The sequence below is a fragment of the Uranotaenia lowii genome, chromosome 2, assembly GCF_029784155.1.
Source record: "Uranotaenia lowii strain MFRU-FL chromosome 2, ASM2978415v1, whole genome shotgun sequence".
NCBI classification, from domain to species: domain Eukaryota; kingdom Metazoa; phylum Arthropoda; class Insecta; order Diptera; family Culicidae; genus Uranotaenia; species Uranotaenia lowii.
Window position 1 is genome coordinate 260,280,551 of NC_073692.1, and position 22,225 is coordinate 260,302,775.

General features: G+C 37.6%; 1 protein-coding gene across 1 annotated transcript in view; it reads left to right on the forward strand.

Moving 5' to 3' along the window:
* Nucleotides 1-22,225, forward strand: part of LOC129749181 (TWiK family of potassium channels protein 7) — a 613,556-nt gene that overhangs the window by 141,481 nt on the left and 449,850 nt on the right. The window contains exon 2 of the mRNA XM_055744106.1: nucleotides 722-809. The gene's annotated coding sequence lies outside the window, so the exon portion shown is untranslated. The remainder of the gene's footprint in view (nucleotides 1-721; nucleotides 810-22,225) is intronic.

Here is a 22,225-nt window from a genome sequence, read left to right on the forward strand (position 1 = left end):
CTTCAGAAAAATCGCAATTTTTTTACTCCCACGAAAATGCTTCTAGTTCATCAACGAGTTCAAGTATCGTTCTAATTTTTGGAGCATAGAAACTTGAAGTTACAAGCTGTCAGAAAATGTCAAAGACGGCGAGTTGCTAAAGTATTCCAAAAAGATATGGTGAAAATAAGAAAAGGGGATAAAGTATACCCACTCTCCCCTATAGTTTAGAGAGAAAAAAAATGAGAAAAATGGGAGGGCTTCGGGAAAAGTTTGAAGGGAAATTTTCATTTGTTTTTGATATGCCCTACTCTGGAAGTGGTACGGATTTAACCCGGATTTAACTTTCCAATAACTGGTATGAGACATCACGTGGTTTACCACAATGAACAGACAACCAGATATATTTTTAAATTTTCTTATATGCACAACTATTTAATTAAAATTTCCGGTTTTACCCGATTAATAATAATAAATGCCGTGAAAACAAATACTTTCGGTGTTCAGTATTGATAGAAATTTTCTCTGCTTTATTGAAATATCTTTAAAAATGGTGTGAGTTCATACAACCTTAAAACAGAAAGTATGTCCTACTGAACTACCGGCAAATCCTTACCATCAATCATTTTGACAGAAGAAATGTACCCAGCGAAATCTTTATCTTGCTTTGGATTGAACCGCCAATGCAGAAAAAAAAACAAATCATTTCATTAAAACTTCTGTTTCTTTTCTCTCACTGCAGGAATTTCTTCGTTCCTGAATTCATCCCATCAACAAGCAGCACTCAGCTTCTATTCAACGTGTGCGGGTGCGCGCTTCCGAAAAAACAGGTAATTTGTCAACCGATCGATTTGATAAATTAATTTGATCTGCGTCCGTCAGTGCTTTCGTCCTTACGACTACGAGGCAGCCCGAGATGGATCACGTTTTGGGTTGCTTTTACCCATCTGCTCTGGCTCCGGTTTTGGGTTGCGAGGCGAGGACACTCCCTTTACCCCCAATTCCTATTGCGGAATTAACTAAGCGGAAGAAAAATAAGAGGCTGCCGTTTAGCGGAACGGTTATTTGCTGATAAAATCTTGATAAATCGTCATCTCGGATGAGAGAGCAGGGAAAAACACTTTCCTGACATCAGTGTGCACCCTAGCGTGGGGCTAACGAAACAAGCTTTTGCGACCTTATCTGTCTGATTGGCTGAGAGCAGTTCATTGTAGCGATATATCACCAGACAATCCTTTCACGGGCGACACAGACACAGAGCTTATATCGGTGGTCTCGCACTGGTGTGAAGTTTGCTGCAAAGGCTGGAAAAGGAAGTAATGGGATTTTTTTATGAAAGAGTTGGATGACTTGACAAATTTCATAAGATTTTTTGAATTTTAATTTGTCGAAATGTGTGTCGTTTTAAAACCGATTTTTTTTTCTCATAGCCAATCAATCAAGTGGATAATTCGCGCCTTTGTTTATACAATTAATTCGCCTACAATTATATGGTTATTCTCCTATGTACATCAGACTAGACAATCTATAAAAAAAACTTACAGACGTATCGAAGATTTAGACTCCGGTAGACTTCAGTCTACGCAATTGGTGGGTGTTAAATATTCCACTAAGTTTTAAGCAGGGATAAATCCATTGCATTAAATTAATACTCCGTAATCATTCGGAAACCATTTAAGGAACACAGAAAGAATTAATATTCATATACGTACGTTGACATTTCTTTTGTTTCTTTTCTCAGACTGATAAATGAACGTTGTATTTGAAAATCACTCTTCCTTAAGCTGGCTACCAGTTTAGGGATTATTTTTCTTTTCACTCCGCCCAAATTTTCTGGGGTGTTTCTGTTGCTGCTGCTGTGTTTTGCATAAATATCAATTTGTATCGGACCAGCCCTACTACAATCCAATCTACTCGGATGGCTTGCCATTTCCCCAACTGACTATAAAAAAACAAGTGGATGAACGATCAAACATGGTCCCTGTATGACACAGGTGTATTGTATAGTCGACAAAGTTTGCAGTATGAATAAATTACCTTCATAGCTTCAGTTTAGGGCTTATATGTGGTCCCAAGGCAGTTGTTAGCAAGGTTTCAATTAAAACAAGTGCTAATAATCGAAATTGGTTGTGATCGTAAACGAGTGCCAAAACAAGGTATGCATTTTTATTGCAATACCATTGAATAAAAACAATTGCTGGAATAAACACTGTCGATTGCCGGGTTGAACATCGCATTATTCGATTTCAACACTTTTTTTTAGTTGCAGCTCTCGACAATCATGAATGCTCACGTGCTTAGAGTGTAGAAAAAATATGTTTTGGCTTTTGATCTTTGAAAGTTATTTGAATTAAAATCCCTTCAGCAAGTTGCTAACCGAGATTCTCTCTATCTTCGCTTTCTGTCTGGTCCTGATCTAGGCCTCTTTATAAATTCTTAAGTTAGCTCTCAAAAATGTGATATAGACATCTTTAGTGTTCAAATCATTTTGAATAACAAGTTTTATCGAAAATGTTACTTCTTCAATAAAAAAAAATGCTGTTGAGACTATTATTTTATTTTCGTAGTATTCGTTCTCACGACATAACTTGACGAACATAATTCCTAAAACTCACTCGGTCCATGACAACAGTTCTCCAATTTCTCGGACACCCCACATTCGCCAGATCACGCTCCACTTGGTCTAACCACTTCGCTCGTTTTGTTCCTACCGGATTCGTAGCGAACTCCTGTTTTGCAGGACAGTCATCCGGCATTCTCGCAACATGACCTGCTCAGCGTATCCGGCCAGCCTTCACCACTTTTTAGATACTGGGTTCGCCGCAGAGTTATGCGAGCTCGTGGCCTCCACTTTCCGTTCTCCAGCACGCCGCCAAAGATGATTATTAACCCTCGTTGCTAAAATACTCCGAGTGTACGCAGGTCCTCCTAAAGCAATATCCATGACTCGTGCCCGTAGAGAACAGCCGGTCTAATGAGCGTCATATACAGGTTACACTTCGAGCGAGGGCTGGTGTTATTGTCTGCGGTCACCAGTGAACCAAGATAGACAATGTCTTCGACTATCTCTAGCTCGTCGCCGTCGATCCTGACCTTATTATTACTGGACAAGCGGGTTCGGTCGGTCTCGGATCCACAGGTACATGTACTTCGTCTTGGACGTATTAATCATCAACGCAATCCTTCCTGCTTCGCGTTTCTGTTTGCGGTAGATCTCCTCCACCGCCGCAGATGATCTGCCGACTTTATCAATGTCATCGGCAAATCAAATAAGTTGACTGGATCTGTTGAAAATCGTGCCTCGAATTTCGCCCACCGCTCGTCGAATAACACCTTCTAGCGCCACGTTGAACATCATGCAGGATAGACCTTGTCGAAGCCCCCTGCGCGATTCGAATGATCTCGACAATTCACCCGAAATCCGCATCCGTGTGTTGTTCACTACGGAGAGTTTTGGGCGCATCTTCACCATCACCAGATAATGGTCTGACTCGATGTTGGCGACTCGACAGGATCTGACGTCGATGATGTCCGAGAAGTGCCGGCTGTCGATCTAAACGTGGTCGATCTGTGATTGCGTTTGGTACGGTGAACTCCAGGTGTACTTGTGTGGGATGCGGTGCTGGAAAAAGGTACTACGTACGGCCATTCGTTTGGTGGCGGTGAAATCTATAAGTCTGAGGCCGTTTTCGTTGGTCAGCTGGTGCGCACTGAACCTTCCGATTGTTGGTTTGAATTCCTCCTCCTGGCCGACCTGAGCATTGAAATCCCAGATGACGATCTTGATATCATGTTTTGGGCAACGGTCGTATTCACGCTCCAGCTGCGCGTAAAATTCTTCTTTGTCGTCACCGGTACTTCCGAGGTGAGGGCTGTGCACGTTGATGTTGCTGATGTTGAAGAACCGGCCCTTGATTCTCAACCGGCACATTCGTGAGTTGATCGGCCACCACCCGATCACGCGCTTTTGCATCTTTCCCATCACTATAAAAACTGTTCCAAGCTCGTGTGTGTTGCCGCAGCTCTGGTAGATGGCACGATCATCTGGGTATGTTCGTACCGTGGAGCCCTTCCAGCATACCTCCTGCAGCGCTACGATGTGGAATTTTAGGCTCTTCAATTCGTTGGAGAGCACGTGGGTTCTGCTCACAAAATTCAGAGATCGGCAGTTCCATGTTCCAAGTTTACAATCGCTAGTCCCTTTTCGTCGCGTGGGTCTTTGCCGATTTCCATCCGAAATTTGTTGTTCGTTGCTTTTTATTTTGGAGTCACGGGCTCGCAAGGCCCGCAGCTAACCCAACTATCTCGCCGGGGACCGTCGAGATGTTGCTGTTTTGGGTCCCGAACACCACCAGGACGTTGTTGCACTCCGCACGCCGCCCCTGAAATGGAGAACAGACGCGTACGAAGCCCTCTAACTCAGTCTGCATGCGACCAAAAAGTGTTTTAGTTCATAGATTCTATGAAAGCCCAAGCAGCAGGAAACATAGCGTGGCCTAGAGGATAGCGTTCAAGTCTTCTAAGCCAGATGTCATGAGATCGAATCTCGGTCACGACATACATAGTACTCTTTCTGTGGACTGGTGGTTTTAGCATTTTTAAGACGCTAGCCATCATATCCTTAAAAGATGTAGGTATGCTTTAGTATTAAATTATAATTTAATCTCTTCAAAGAAACAGGAAGTTTCACTGAAATCCTTTATGTGTGTGTTCGTTTAAATAAAAAAAAACATGACCAACACTTAAAAATATGGCTGTTTAGCTGACTATTTTTGTTGCTTTACAACGAACAATTCAACTAGTCTCATACAAAATTTAAAAAAAAATCGGTTTGTTGGGCTAAAACTGGCTTGTAAAAATTATGAAAATTGTTATTTTTGATTTCACTGTAGGGGAGGGTGAGGATACTTGATTCCTCGGGGATACTAGATTGGTTATCTATATCTCGAAACTGGAATGTCCTACAAAGATCAAATGTTCTAGAAAAATGAAGCAAAACAACAATGCTTAAAGCTTAAAAAATTTCAACAAAATAATGGTTTGAGTAATTGAACTTTGTTTGAAAAATTTCACGAAATGTGACTTCAAGATCTTTTTTCATCACTTTAAAATTTTCCTTACATGGAATAATTATGACCACAATATTTGTTCCAATATATCAATCGTTTGAGCATATTTTCAAAGCAATGGAAAACTTTCAACTTTTTCAGAAAAAGTTTTCTAAGATGTTGATTATGGGTTCAATTGATCCCTAGAGATAAAAACGGTGAATTCTTCTTCTAAATTATTCGTGATCATTGCTGATTACGAGATTACAAATATTTATCTAATAACTAATATTTATCCAACAATTGCCTGAAGAAAAGGGCCAATATAATTAATTTTCTCTTAATAGCGCCTTTAAGTATGCAATGTTATTAGCGTTGAAACAAAGTTATAGAATTTTCTTCTTCTGTCAGTTATAAATTGTGAAATGAGAACAAACATGACCAAAATTGTCAATTGACAATCTATCTTGGGGTTCTGTTTGATTTTTTTTCCCAAGGATTAGGGTTTTCTGAATAAAGAATCAAGTTTCCCTTAACTTCAAAAATATCGCAATTTGTTTACTTCCACGAAAATGCTTCTAGTTCATCTACGGGTTGAAGTATCGTTCTTATTTCTGGAGCATAGAAACTTGAAGTTACACGCTGTCATAAAATGTAAAAAGGTGCGAGCTGCTAATTTTTTTCAAAAAGATATGGTGAAAATAAGAAAAGGGGATCAAGTATTCCCACTCTCCCCTACTGTTTTATCTAGTCTAATTTTCGAAATTTCAATGAACGCTTATTTTGTCGCACACATTGTTTGAATATTTGTAAAAATAACGTAAATTAGAGGAGAAATGTTAAAGCATTTTATAAAAATGGAACAGCTTCGTGCGTATATTTCAAATATGACAGATATGACATATCGGTCAGTTTTGCGGAAAGTAGCGATGCGGGTACCAAACGAATAAAAAAAAACTTGCTCGAATATAGGTCACCGAACCTTTCAACAACAAACGGTGCTGGTGAAAAATGACAAAAACTTTGTTGTTTTTCTTATACGAGAGCTCGATAGGAAATTTGACAGATGATAAATTTCGCACTTCACATATTTAGTGGGTGCCGATTTATTCTGGCTACAAATCAATAACCCTATTTAGTTTACCGATTAATCGAGCTGGTGCCATATTAAATCGGCCGATGAGGATGATTTGGCACTATGACGTATGATTTGGTAACAGAATCAGTTGATCGACGTTATCGTTAAATTTAGTAGGTTTTCGTAGGACTCTATTTAGTTGTTTAGCTGTTTAGTATGAAATGGTTCATAACTGAATTAGTTTTTGACATCTGCTGTGTGATGGAGTTCATCAAAGCGAAAGCTTGGACCACGACAGCACGGAAGACCTCGTCGGTGCTCATCAGCGGTTCGTTGGAGTGGCGAGCGCGTTTCATAACGACGTTCAACCTGATCAATTTTCCGGAAGTTTGCCGGACATGCCTGAAGCCGTAATAAAAGATGTTCAAGATTACGATGGAAGCATCGCATTAATGGGCTGATGCCCAGCAAAAACTCCCATAGTTACCGGTAACTTTACCAATTAAATCACTTTTCTTTTTAAATCCTGCATTTTATCACACTTCACACACCTTTTCAAATCGCTTTAGGAAAACGCACCTTCTTCCTCAAATTTGGATTACAGAATCTCGAACACAAATTCATTCACAAATCTCCTTTGTCAGTTTTCTCTTTCCCATTCATTCATCCCTTTTTTGTCACTCAAGTTCATCCTTCTCATTCATCAGAAACACACGCTTCAATCTTTATAATCATGTATAGTATCTTTTAATGAAATTTTAAATATGTTTACACCTAAATAAACATAAATCAGTTTATCTATATTTGAACAGTAATGCAACTCAGATATACACACGATTCGTAGAAGAAACTCATTTATTCAAAAGCTGTTCTAACACTTCATTCAATTTATTGTTCAACATTATTTATTTGTCAGGACATATCTACCACATTACCTAAGTGGTGATGCAACAACCGAAATATTTAAAATCGAAATATTTATTACTTAGTCTTTGGATGAGAAATTACCATACCGACAAATTTCTTAAAAACTAGGTTATTCTACTTATGTCTAGTTTAAATTTGCGTTTACATACATTAAAATCAAACAGATGGTACACTACATTGAAACGTTCACAGCATTTGTCGATTGGGTGGTTTCGGCCATACGCAGTACGGTGGTAAGGTATCCAGAGAAACTGGCGTTGTCGGAGCGTCCTCGTGGATACGTATAAATTGACACGCTGGAGTATGTAAGAGCAGTCCACACGATGAGTCAGGGTGTCTAAAATAAAAGTTTGCTGAAGTTCGGTACAACGATTAGTATTACAAAAAATCGGCCGACGCGACGCACCCTACGCGAGCCGACTAAGTATGGTTAATAGTAGGGTGTAATTCCTATAGGGAAAGACAAAATTTTTGACAAGAGATGTGTCTAACCTAACATGTTCCAGAAAAAAAACACTGTCTTGAGTTTAAGGAATTCGTTCGATCTCCTGTAAACTTAAAGAAGTTCCATCCTAGGCTTCACGAGTAATTAAGCATCAGGAGGGTGCCCATTCGAATTTTATGAAATTTATCCCTTTTCCCTGTGGCTCGAAGAGTCGTTTATTGCATTCTCAGTGTGAAAGTTATAAAAATATGACCATGACTCATCTCTCCTTCGAAAGGTACTGAGAAGAGATCTCACCTTTTTGAACTCATCCCGAGCTGGAGCAATCTTTTTACTGGCGTCAGCACGCATTACTTTCAGGTCCAAAGTTTTAACCACCGGACCCGGATTCCGCTCAGATATTTTTGTCCACGTACCTGCCTTCCTCTCCATACTTCTGATTCGGTCCTCTGCAATGCGTACTTCTTTCATTTTCGCCAACTGATTCAGCAAAATTCGTGCTTAGACATAATGGAACACCCTATATTATACAAATATTATTCATTTGTTATTCTTATAAGAGCGATATATTATGGAAATAAAACTTTTAAAAACCAAAGCGCTTTTAACATCGGAAACTGTCATGTAACCGGTCTAAAGTTTGAATTTTTTTTAATGATAATTCGAGATTGTTCGACTTAAGTTAATTTGACTTATCACGATTTAAATGACCTCTTTCTTTAATTCAAACCAAAGTGGAAGAATTCTGATTGAGATCATCACAGGAAGCGTAAATCACAAATGAACATTTCGGTCATAAAATGTTTAATTTTCGATCAAAACTCTCGTCAGCGTATCAAATGTTTCCGCTAGAAGTTGATCAAATTTATACTTGATCAAAACGGAACAGACCGAAGTTTCTCTTGCTCATTCGACTTGCGAAAGTTATACAGCATCAACGCCCAAACAACCGCACGAGTCAAACCAATCGTACCTAATCGAAAGTCCAAACCATGACGAATGCTGATTTGTCCCCCTCCTTCGCTTCGAACCAGCACTAAATTCCATGATGATGATGCCAAAAAAAGCGTAGGTGTGCTGCTCTCTGCGGGAGCCCAATTGGATGCTGGGGTGCCACATTTGAAGCATTTTCTATCCTATCGGTTACTATATAGCAGACGTGGCAAACATTTTCTTTCCAATTTGCAGATGATAACGAAACCGAATCGAACATTTGCCACAGTACAAAGTATCTGCTGTTCGGTAATGCGATGTTAGTGAGTATTGGTGGAAGTGCCCCCGCACAGTCTATCTGGTACCGGTTCTCGTCGGTTTCTGATCCACTACTGCTAGCTGGCCTGGATCCCCAAAGCGTAGAGCGTAATTTGGCCAATGTACCACAAATGCGACAATCGAAAAGCGCCCATTCTGTGCTCCAACTCTATAGTAGGTACTCTCCCACTTTCAACAGCGTTACAACAATCGAAAAAAAAAGAACTAGAACGTTTGGCGTTGATGTCCTTTGCGAATATTGGCTACTAGGGGTTGGGAAATAGCTTTCCGTTTACTCTCTATCATCAACTGGAGAAGGGCCCTTGGCAGAAGTTTTGACTGAAAATCGAAAAAGCACCGCACTTATATTCACACACACAAGCACATACATATAAATAAACACACTCGTGTACAATTATTTGTCGGCGATGTTGGTTGGTTCCAAAATGTTCAATTTCCCCTGGAATGCCGCAACGGAGCGAAACGTGGTCTTGCCACATCTCGGCTGCAATTATGGCCAGTTGCAGCAGCATTTGTAAAATTCGGTGCCATTTTGAAATAATAAATACATATACATACTTATGTATAGTGCAACCTCTGGAGTCCTCTTTACCATGAATGAATGCAGTGTAACCCGAACTTCAGAATACCTACATACGTGTTTCATCGATGGACCCTACCCACAAAGCGTATTAATTTGGCTCCACTCGAATTGGTCTTACTAAATCTATGCATATGGAAAATTTGAACAACACTTAATTACAATCCATCCACGCTAGTTCGAGTGTTTTATTAATATAATTATTTTTCAACTATTCAGTAAAACCTGATAAATAACAGATGAGAAGACGCGGTGTTCCTCAAATATCTGATGTGATCACTGGCCATGAAAAGACAAGACAAGACATTACAAGTAAAAACAAAACATATTAGAACGTCATAACACCTGTCTACATGAAATGAAACATAAAAAGTTATAACATTTTTGTATTTAAATATGAAATTCCAAGACGTAGTCAATCTTGCAACGAACGAACTAATTGCCGTATCTCTAGATCTTTACTTGCAACCTGAAACAATGCCCAAAGCTCGAGGACATAGACTCTTTTCATACCGAGCGTATCCATCTGGTTTCCTCAACTGAGAGATAGTACATAATGTTCCTGTGCCTGTAAACAGACAGAAGCACGGAGAGGATCAATGTTTATTTAGCCGATGCATTGTTTTTTCTGTTTGTTTGGCTGTGCATTGGGTTGGGTACACACAAGTGTCGGAAAATTTGACATGGAAACGTTTCAATCGTTTAATTTCATTGTTCAAAGGTAGACTACCATCAACATGCATACATATCTTCTAGTAGAGTTGTGAGCTCGGGTAGTACGGGACGTCAAACGCAAATGTGTGACGATGAATAATGAATCCGTTTCGCAGACCATTAACAGCTTTCCGGCGGTAATTAATTACTGCTGTTTTCAAGTTGCAAATAAAAACAGCTCGTCAAATTTTTGCTGGGAGTAAACCTTGAATGATTTTCATTTTTCGTGATTGACGAGGTATACAGTATAACTTTAATGAAACTAGAGTAATTTTTCCGAAATTCAAGTTTTATGATAATAAAAAATCAAGTGTTTGAAATTGAAGTCTTTTTTATAAATAAACTATAACATTGCCAATAATATATCATACGTTTTCGTTTTTTTAGTATTTCAACTTGTACAGTATAACTTCAGGCGTTTCTCGCCTATAGCTTTGCTGTTCGTAGGAGCCATCAAATATATTGGAAAATGCTGTCTTTTTATACGTAGGGGAAAACTGTACAAGACTCCCTGATGGCTTTCTCCATTTTTAATATGGAAAACAAGCTTTTCTACTCTTTCTTAGGTGAAAAGTTCACTAAAACGACTGTACGTCATAGAAACAGAAGGATTAATCGAATCTGCGTAAAACTTGTTGTTTTTCATGTTTAACATATCAGGTTCTAAGGTCAACCAGCTAGCGAAATGTTATAAAACTACAGCTTATCATTTTCCACTAGTATGCACTTCCGGAACACTATAAGTATTAAGTTGAATTTCACTAACTTCCCATAAATTTTAACTTAAAACATTCATATCAAAATTGGGGCAGAAGGCTCGCAAGACCACGTGTTTTACGCTCAAATTTTGAATGCTGTTAACTTTAAGAAAAACCGAATATTAAAACAAAATGTCATTTTTTGTATTTGCTGTACCCGTTAAGATTGAATAAATATATCTCAATTCATCCATTTTCAAGTTTAAAAGGTGCACCAATATTTGATTCGAAAAAGTGCCGCCATGTTTGCCGCAATGTTAGCCAAGAAATTGAATTTCGTTGCCTACTTGAAGGCGTTTTCCCTAGAAGTAGAGGAACAGTAGAGATACGCCGTAGTGTAGTGTTAGATGAGTAAGAGTTGCTAGATCATCGAAATGATCTTGTTCATTCTACAATTTCGCAAGCCAAAATACGCTAGCATCCATATACGAACCTCTAACAAACTGTTCTGAAGCGTCTGAGACTTCGTAAGTAACGAAGCATCTCGTGGGTAACGAGAATGTTCAAGTCGAGCCTGAAGTTATCGTGATTGACGATGAAAATTCAATTGAAGAACATCACGTGGGTAACGTTGATGAATCTTATTATGATAGCGCACAAGATATTTACAGTCACACTGATGATGAAAGAGGAGGTTTTTTTTCAACCGATTCCCGTTTGTAGTTTGCCGATCAGACGTAGCACGCGCAATATACCTAAGGGCGCGAGAATTTTACACAGGAAGATAGCAACAGATAATTGGTTTATGTTATTAATTATTTGGAGCAGAGAGCGCAGAGACACCACCAGTACCATACGTTTCGAGTGGAAAAAAAATCGTTAGAAGCATGCTAAGAAAAATGCTCCTTGATGAGGGGAAACACACGTCTAGGCCTGAAGCTTTACGGATTTTAAGGTTATAGCGCCTATACTTGCTCTTGGAAGTAAAGATTGGAACGAGGAAACTTCAATTAATAATTGTTACTAAGGAATCTATTAGAACTATTTATCAGTTCTAACAGATTCCGTTTCATTATGTTGTATGTGCCATTTATATGTACATATATGTACGTTGTCAAGTTTATTTTGTATGATTAAAGATTGTTGTTTCATGGCCTTAAACAGAAATACTTTGTATCTACTTACTTTTGGCTGATGTGTGTTTTCCTCATTTGGGATTTTCGAACTTTTTTAAAGTAGGAAATAAGAGAGTTTTTTACGATTTGTACGATGCCTCTGCAACCAGATATTGTTCGAAAGCCGCTTTCCGCAGAGCATCCCGGTTATGTAGCAGCGGCTCAGTCTTCCAGACTTTCCAAGAGAGAGTATCTCCTTCTCCAGGGGTCTTCACCTGGTGTCGCAAGGTCTACAGGCCCTTTTTGGACCTGAGAGTTTTTGTTTCATTGCGGCCTGTAAGAGATGGTTTTCTCTCCTTCTTTTGATGTGCCTCCAGTAAAGAATCCGATATATTTTTACTTTTTTTATGGTTTCATTATTTAGGAAGGTTCTAGTGGTATACTTCTTGACACCTCCGCACGCTCTGTGCCACTCTTGCACTATCTTCCGCTCATAATTCCTCAAGCTTTTCCGGTTCCGAACTGTCAGAGCCATAGCGTTAAGACCAAAAACTATTGTCGGAATAACCACTGTAGTGTAGATGCGCCTCACTAAGTCCCACGGAGGTTTTTATTTCTAATAAAGGGGAGGAGCATCTTACTAACTCGCATTCCTTGCAGGCAGCGTTTCCTTATGTGATCTGGCCTACTGAGAGTTGCAGTGATGTAGATTCCCACGTATTTCATTTTGGAGCTGGATAAGATACTCATTTCACCCACTTTGAAAGTCTCTTCCTCCGCGTTTGTGGTTGAGTAAGGATCTCTGACTAACATTTCTGATGTCTGATGACTAGCCCGACTTTTTCGAGTAAAGGTCCTAGAGTGGTGACGATTTTGTCCAGTTTTTCAAGGTCCTTGCAGATTATAAGGATATTATCTGCAAAGGCCAAGATTATTGGTGGTGTAAGTTGTTCGTTTTGTCCTATTGATTGCTCCGGAAATGCTTCTTTTAGCTGGCATAGCAACAAGTGTAGCACAACTCTGAACAGTCTTGGCGACTAGGGGCAACCTTGTTTGATTCCTTTCCCCTTTTCCATGGTCTGCGTGTTCAGAGAACCACATCGTATATGTGTCTTCTCTTTCAACTCCAAATTGATAATGCGATTGATGAGATATTTCGGGATTCGAAAGAATATGAATGCTTCAACCAGGGCAGCTTGGTTCACTGAATCAAAGGCTTGTTTTATATCCAACGAAAAGACTGGCAGTGGTATTCCGTGATTCCAGTACTCATCTAGAACCCTTTTTGAAGTAAAGATGTGGTCTTCAACAGACCGGTTTGCCAGAAAAGCTGCTGATATGAAGGGATTTCCGTCAAATGGTTATCAATTTGTTGTAACATATAGATAGCAATGCACATTGCACAACGTAATCCTACGAAAGTCTTCGACAGTTTTTGGTGACACTACTTTCGGAATAGGGATTTGGACTGTGTTCAGCTAACCTGCGGGGGCTCTATTCTCTTTCCAAATCAGACAGATTAGATGGTGAATAGCATCTAAGTATTCATCAGGGGCGTATTTTAAAAGTTCTAAGTTCACACCATCAGTTCCTGGGGATATGCCGTTTTTGTAACTCATTATTATAGTTTCCGTGGTAGTTCGCGATGGTGGATTAATCTTTAATCCTATTTCCTCCAACAAGTTGATTCTTGCTTCCATGATTGATTTGTGTAGGGCTTCTGTCCATTTGATTTGATTTATGTTGCTATATTTTGTCTCGCACATTTTCTGTATGATTTGAGGAATTCGTAGTTATTTCAAATTCTTTTCTTGCCCATTTCAGCTCGGATTTAAATCGATCAACGTCTGGGAATTTGTTGTAAAGTTTTAATTTACGTTGCAAAGATTTAAATGCTTGTTTGGTCTTCGGAGACATGGGTTCTTTTTTGATATAGCAATGCACAGTGGTCCAGAACAAACATTCATCGTGGCAAAATTAATTACGCAAAATATGTACGTTTTAGACATATGATGTCTTCTGCAAAGTTGTTCATAATTATAAGGGCCGTATTTTGAAAGAATATTTTATTAGGGCGTGTCATCCTCCTGGGAATTCGTAATGCTAATTTCTTTCAAAAGCTAGATAGAGCAAAAATATGTTCTACAATGTTGTAGATTTTAACTTTTCAACTAACTTTGCTGAACACATGGAAGTCGTACGATGAAACGTTCTCATTTTATAATTTTTTAAGATTTACATATTAGAGCGTGTCGAAAAAACAGTTTTTTGACCATAACTTTTTCTAGTGAAGTTGAACAGTGTTGATGTGTTCTAAACAATTGTTCAGCATAATAATGCGCACGTTTTTCTTTAAGATTATAGTAAGCTATTGATTCATCTGCAAAAGTCAGGAGCACAAAAGTGTTCAAATTTGACCATTTTTGAGCTGCAATATCTCTGATTTGTGCAATCCAAAAAATCTGAAATTTATTGCAAAATGTAGCTTGAAATATGCTGAAAAAGTTGGAGATAGGTTTTTCTTTTAATTTGAGATTTTTAATTTTGAAATTCGTAATTTTTCATGATTTTTTTCATAGAATTTTATTTAATTTTAATCCTTTTTTATCAGAAACCCAACCAATACCAATACACACGCCACCCATTACTCGTGATATTATTTTGAATTCTTCAGCTTCTCATTTAACAATGATCTGAAACATTTTATTGTTTCAATACATATTTTTTTAAAAATTAACATAGTTTAATTGTTCTAAGAAAATTCAACTTTCTTCAACAAATTTTCCGCAGCTTCGGGCATTGGCGGAATTTCTTTGACTCTCGGGACGCGATGGTCAATGAAATGAGCGGATCAGAAGTAATCTTGAATTAAGTTCAAAATTAATTCATTGAATGAGAAAATTTTATAATATTCAAAAGTTAGATTGACCGAATTTTCTTAACAATTTTAAAATTGGCGCTTCTTGTCGTAATTGGAAATTTGATTTGTTTGCAGGGCAAATATAATTTGTTACAGTAAATTCGTCATCCGATTTGCATGATTCCACGTTGTGGGTATAACGGTCAGCAAGCGCATGTCTACCGTTTATTTAACTGATACTTGGTAACTGTTTGCACAATTGGTTGCTATAAACACAATGCATTGCAATGCTATAATCTGAAGTGACGTTTATAACATCTTTTAATGTTTTTAAACTTGGTGCGGCTTATCGTTACGGACTATTGAAAGGTGTTCAGCAACTCGTGTTTTAGCTCGTTCGGTTTTTAGTAGTGCCACAAAATGGAAATTCCACACAAAGAATTGTTTGATTTGCTATCCACTGGTAAAAAACTCCCTCAATTAGAGCATTTTGTAGAAAGTAAAGTGAGTCATGGTAAAATTAATGTTCAGGACCTAGAAAAAAAGCTTCGAATTTTGATTTTAAGGTTTGTTTGTAAAGCATTACTGTTGTCTCAATACAATTGCAATTGCAATTGTTTTTTTTTTTGTAAATTCAAATTCAGCTGGAACAAAGTTTATAGAATAAGGGATAGATTCCTGAAAGAAAATGCGGTGTGGTTCAGTAAATCATTACCTACTAGTGAAGATAGATTACAGAAATTCGAGTTCCATAGGACGCCCAAAAACTGATTTTCAGAATGCTAGTGATCGAACTAAAATGAGGATAACCAAACACCTCAGTGATAAATACACTGCCGAAGAGCTAGGTTTTGCACCGGGGTGGAGCATTGCAGCTCAGGGATGTAGAAGTGTGGGGCAAAAGGTAAAATCGCTAACATCACAAGGCACATCTTCACAAGCATCAGCAGAACCAACGGTAGATCCTTATACACCAGAGGAAGGTTTGGCTTATCTTTGTCGGAGTGGTTTGACAAAAGCACAGTATTTAGAAAACCGATTCATGAATTTGGGAAAAGGAATCAACATTTTTCCACCATACAGGTTTATTTTGGAAGCTAAAAAGCTTTGCTATACAGAAGGTAAGTTTAAACTTTTAAACTAAGGGACCGCTAAAACGTAACCTTTCCTCTATGTTGACACGTTCCTCTCAGTTATTATATCCGAAATTCACAACGCATAACAAGCTGCTATATTCAACCCCCCCCCCCCCCGCCCTCGTTAAAGCGTTACGTAATATTTAAATGATAGCTTATCTCTTACACCTTCAAAGCTAAAATATTAAATTTTTTTCATGTTAAAAAAATTCATAAACCCTGACTTTTCCCAACATCGAATTAATCCCATCATCAGTCTCGGTTCCTTTACAAAATTTAGTCGACCATACTATAAAGAGACTCATGCTCTTTTTAGAAAGGTCAACGGATTTTGACAATTTATCCGAATCAACGGTAATCTTTAAGTGGGGCTGCGATGGAAGTTCGAACCACTCGAGGTACAAGCAAGTAATTTTGGATAGCAACGCGGATGGATATCTTGTGGAGTATAATGATTCCCATATATTTGCTTGTTCTTTGGTGCCACTACGTGTGAGGAAGGAAAAATATACAATTTGGAACAATGATTATCCATCATCAACAACATTGTGTCGACCTATTAAGCTGATATTTAAAAAAGAAACTCGTGCGCTCACGCAAAGCGAAGTGGGAAAAATTGAAGCTGAGATAAGATCGCTGCGACCAATCCGCTGCATTTTTTACAATTGGTCTGTCTGTTTTTTGGCGCGGTTTGTTTTTTGGCTGTGTTGTTTATCGTGTTTTTATCATAATTTTTCTTTTCGATATTACGTAAATTTCTTCGATGAATCATCGTCAACTTTCAATTTGGTTCTTAAATGATTGGTATCGCTGTAAATAGCAATTATGCTTAGCTGGTGCGTCTTGTACAGTTTTACCCTACTCTGATTTCACAACAATTCAGGCGCATAGCTCTTTAAACATATGGATTTTAATATGCTATCTGATCGACGCTTTTCGACTAGTTTATGTGGTGAATCCAAAAAGTCATTGGACCTTTCTTTCACATTATTCTTCTTTTTTTTCACTCGCGGCACGAACTACGGACAAACACACTGTACTCGGTCAAACTAGTTTATAGACTGACGAATGCAACATTCATGTCGTTCACGCTCAAATTATTCTATACATATCATACTATACACAATCAGATTTTATAACCTGTTTTGACCAAATAATTATCAGTTAATACAAATCCAAAATTCTTTGAGATTTTTGAATATATAAATAGTTTTTCCATTTGTGTTCACTAATTTCCATTTCCTCCTGGACTATACCACCACAGTTTAGACTTTAAACTTCGATAAAATTGCATAACAATTTATTTTGGAGATAAAACACAAATTAACATGAATTATGTATTAAAAAGGTGGCGGCGACGAGCGTAGTTCTACTGAATTTAGTATTTTAACACATTTCGAACCATTTTAACGCATAAACAATTCAACTATCAATTTTAAAACCCAAAAAAAAATTCAAACCAACAAAGATATTTTTTTATAACAAGGTAAAGCGTATTCAGTAATATTTTTCAAAACTCTTAATAATAAATTTATTACATTTACGGCTTATCTTTTTTCTTTTATTGATATCTCATGTTTCCCTAATACTTCCCATCACCTTTGAAAATGTGATTTTGTTTCGATTATAGTCGTTTCAACATCTCTATGGCATTCGCGACTTATATCAACGATGCAGTTAGCGGACAGCTATTGAAAAACTCATCCGGTACAACAGTAATCGATGTTGACTCTTGAGCTCGAACTCACGGACATCGGCTTAGGAAGCTACTGACTTGCCAACTGAGCTCTATTACAAGCCCAGATACTGAATAATAATAATTAACAGTTTTTTCTGAAATCTTCGATAGGGGTTTTTATCAGAATCAAGTATACCTTAGCAGCCATATGAGAGCACTGGATTAGGTAATTGGAAAAAAAGATGCCCGCATAAAATCGTAGGAGGGCTATACCTCAAAAAGTCTTCGACACTCTTAAACATGAAACATTGTTATAAATTATCGAGTTGAAACAATTTTTCATCTCTCATCTGAGTTGGGAGAAAGCTAGAAGGCTGGTGTTCCACAAGGCAGCATGAGACATGAGATTTTTTTATTGATAGGTATTTAAAAGTCATTTTTTTTTTCAAAAATTCAAACAAGGTTTTGTACCTTTTTAGTAATAATTCTTTTCATTCATTTATGAAAGAATATATATACATTTGAAGTTTTTGAATCCGATAGAAAAAAAATTCCTCGAACGCACAATTTCATCATTTTTTCCAGACTTAAGCTGAGACCATAATAAATGCAAATGGCACCTAATACATAGGGTGCCATACATCATATTCACGGGAAATATTTCACCTTGAAATGTTTATTCATCCGGTTCCGGCACGTCCCACCAAATCGCGCTGCCACCAACCCGAGCGTGAATCTCACACATTGTTTATTCATGAAATGTAACGCAATTTCATCAAATGATATTCTACTTTTCCCCGAGGGGCCCGCCATGATGGGTGGGAAGTAGATCATCACTCTGTGCTGTTCTGTGCTGACTGGGTGCTGAGCACACAAGGACGCCCAAAATTAAAGCCCCATATTGTAGTAGCTTTTCCGCCGAGCTAAGGGAAAAAAATGGTGCTAGAGCGCTTATCATCCCACCCCCGAGAGGAATGTCGACTGTTTGTGTGTGATGCGCGATGCGGTCTCTCATATTCCATTTACGCGAGTTACTAGCAAGGACAAGAGGCGCAAAAACCAAATACATCCGCATTCTTTTATCGGGGAAATTGCGCTGGCGAGTTGCCGAAACGCTGAATCATCCGCCCAACAAAAATTTGCCAAACAATGACGACCTAGCCTCATTAGAGCAGGATGTGACGATTTGGCTTTTTCCTGGTATACAAAAGTGTTTTCCTCTTGTGGGCTGAAGCAATTTTGTTAAACATTTTGTCACCTTCGTAGGAGTTTGGTGGGAAAAAAGTCGAAATATCGGAAAATAATCCTAAGACCAGTTTTGCACCCTGATGTTGATTGAAGACGATGACACTCCAAATCGACACGCCCTCGCCAACACACATCTAGCTGCAGGAAATGAGAAGTGTTCGGAAAAGGAAACAGACGACAAAAAGCAATTGCAATCAAATATCGATTCTACCGTTCCAGCATCCGCAATTTTGTGCGTATAATTTGTGTTGCTTCACTGCAACACTCGAAATCGTACAATACCTACAGACATGACAGCGTGATGGGCTGGGCTGGTGGCCATCAGAGGTTATGCCAAACCATACTAATTCATTAGTATGGCAGCAGCACTCACAGTGCGAAATATCAATTGATTATATTCGATCAAAAATTGATCAACGACCCGGGACGGGAGCTCACCCTTTGTCGAATATAATATCAATTACGAAAATTCGCGAGAAGATTCAATTTGAATAATGGTTTCTCAATTTTATCATAAATTTCTTTGTTTCAGGCTATGTATAAACTTTAAAATTAAATAAAGGCTTAGAGGTTATTAATGCAAAAGAGTTTACCCGAGACGGACATGAATACATTCAGCTTATATATAAAAATGGAGGCGTTTTCTTTGTAACAACATCACGTATGAATGGTCGGTCGGAATGAAGTGAAATTAGGTATCCGAGGGTTTTTTGGGTCAGAGATGGTTTATATAATAGTTTCAAGAATCTCACTTTTTATGAAAGGGGGGTCCCCATACAAAATTATCTCTTTACATCTCTTTCTTATATATAAAAATGGAGGCGTTTTCTTTGTAACAACATCACGTATGAATGGTCGGTCGGAATGAAGTGAAATTTGGTATCCGAGGGTTTTTTGGGTCAGAGATGGATTGTATAATAGTTTCAAGAATCTCACTTTTTATGGAAGGTGGTCCCAATACAAATTCAACTTTATTTGTTACGATTTCCATAAGAATCTATTCGCGAGCACGGTGTTAAAGACGTGTAGATGAAATTAAACATTTATTACGATTTATACTTCAGAAGGTAAAACGAAGTTTACCGGGTCAGCTAGTATTTACATAAAATTGCAAACATGGACAGTTTCCATTGGACACTTTGTTAACTTTATGCAATCATTTTAACCATTGAAGTTGCATAACTGAAGGCGATTTACTTGCTCCTGAAATTTGTATCCAAAAACAAAACTCTTCTTTTATTCTTCAAAACTTCGTGTTTTACTCGTGATCGTGGCGATTTTTCAAAAGTCACATTGAAACAAACCAGATCTAAATTATTCAGTGTATTCAGGAATAGATTTCACAGAATCTAACCACGCTTCAAGTATTATTTTTACCATGGTGCATTCCTCAGTGAATACTGGTTTAGCATTCAATTGATAACAATTGCAACGCACCCAATCAGAAGAAACTCTGGGGACTGTAAAGTTATAGGAGGGAACTGTACAAAACGCACCAGCGGGGCATCTTGCATGCCATTATTTTTTGAAAAAAAAAACGCTAATCTATGGCTTCGAATGGTGTCTTTATTCATTCTTAATGTGGCAAACAAGCTTGTCTATCCTTGTTAAGGTGAAAAGTTTACTAAAATGACTTTGTTTCTAAGAAACAGAAGGATTTATCGAATCTGCGTAAAACTTGTTGTTTTTCATGTTGAACATATAAGGTTTTATGTTTTATGGTCAACCGGGCTGCGCAATCTGATAAAACTACAGATTATCATTTTTTTATTAAAAAGTCAACAAATATCAAGTTGAATTTCACTAACATCCAGCAATTTTTTAATTTAAAACAATCATATCAAAATTGGGGCAGAATGTCGCAAGACCAAGTGTTTTACGCTTAAATTTTGAATGCGGTTAACTTTTTAGAAAAACCGTATTTTAAAACAAAATGTCATCCTTTGTATTAACTGACTCCTAAATTACGATAACAATGCATAATTATAACAAGTTTCGTCCGATATATTATTCGGAAATGTCATCTGCCGCCATGTTTGCCACGATATCAGCCAAGAAATTGAATTTCGATGCCCACTTGAAGGCGTTTTACCTATAGGGGAGAGTGGGGATACTTGATCCCCATTTCTTGTTTTCACCATATCTTTTTGGAAAAATTTAGCAACTCGCCGTCTTTGACATTTTCTGACAGCTTGTAACTTCAAGTTTCTATGCTCCAAAAATCAGAACAATTATTGAACCCGTTGATGAACTAGAAGCATTTTCGTGGGAGTAAAAAAATTGCGATTTTTTTTTAATTAGGGGAGACTTGATCCCCTATTGAAAGAGACTTGATCTTTTATTCAGGAAGCAATATTCCTTGTATAAAAATCAATCAAAACCCCAAGATAGAATGTTAATTGACTATTTTGGTCATGTTTGTTCTTATTTCACAATTTATAGCAGACATAAGAAGTAAATTCTAAAACTTTGTCTCAACGCTAATAACATTGCATACTTAAAGGCGCTATTTTTTATAATTCAGAGAAAATTAATTATTTTTGCTCTTTACTTCAGACAATTGTTTGATAAATATTAGTTTTTGGATAAATATTAGTAATTTCGTAATCAGCAATCATAACGATCAATTCAGAAGAAGAAAATGCCGTTTGGAAGGGGGATCAATTGTACCCAACTCTAGGGGATCAATTGTACCCATAATCAACATTTTAGAAAACTTTTTCTGAAAAAAAGTTGAAAGTTTTCCATTGCTTTGAAAATATGGCATGATGAAGTTCATTTTACGCTCGAACGATTGATACATTGGAACAAATATATTTTTCATGATTTTATCATGTAAGGACTAATTTAAAGTGATGAAAAAAGATCTTCAAGTTACATTTTGTGAAATTTTTCAAACAAAGCTCAATTATTCAAACAATTATTTTGTTAAAATTTTTTAAACGACAAGCATTGTCATTTTGCTCATTTTGCCACATTTTTCTATAACATTTGATCTTTGTAAGACATTCCAGTTTCGAGATATAGCTAAGGAATCAAGTATCCCCAGGGATCAAGTATCCTCATTCTCCCCTAAGGATACCAAAAGGTGTATTTTTTCGATAATTTTTGCCACAACAAATAATTTTTTTTGCCAAAGTATGGTTAGCTTACAAAAATACGATCAACGTGTTATAAAACATTTGATGTCTCAATCATTACGTTCCGTAAAATCATTGTTCCATTTCTTACGACCATTGGGATATGGTGCGTTCTGTCCACTAGTTTTGGCGTTTTGCACCGTGGTGTATTTTCTAGATGTTTTTTTTTCCTTGTAGGGGAGAGCACCCAGTAGTTGATCTATTGTGGTAATTACCCCGCGTTAATATATGCCATTAGGCTCACCTGCACTATGGGTTGAAGTTTGTTTAGTTTATTTGTTTATTTGTTTGTTTATTTGAATTAAAA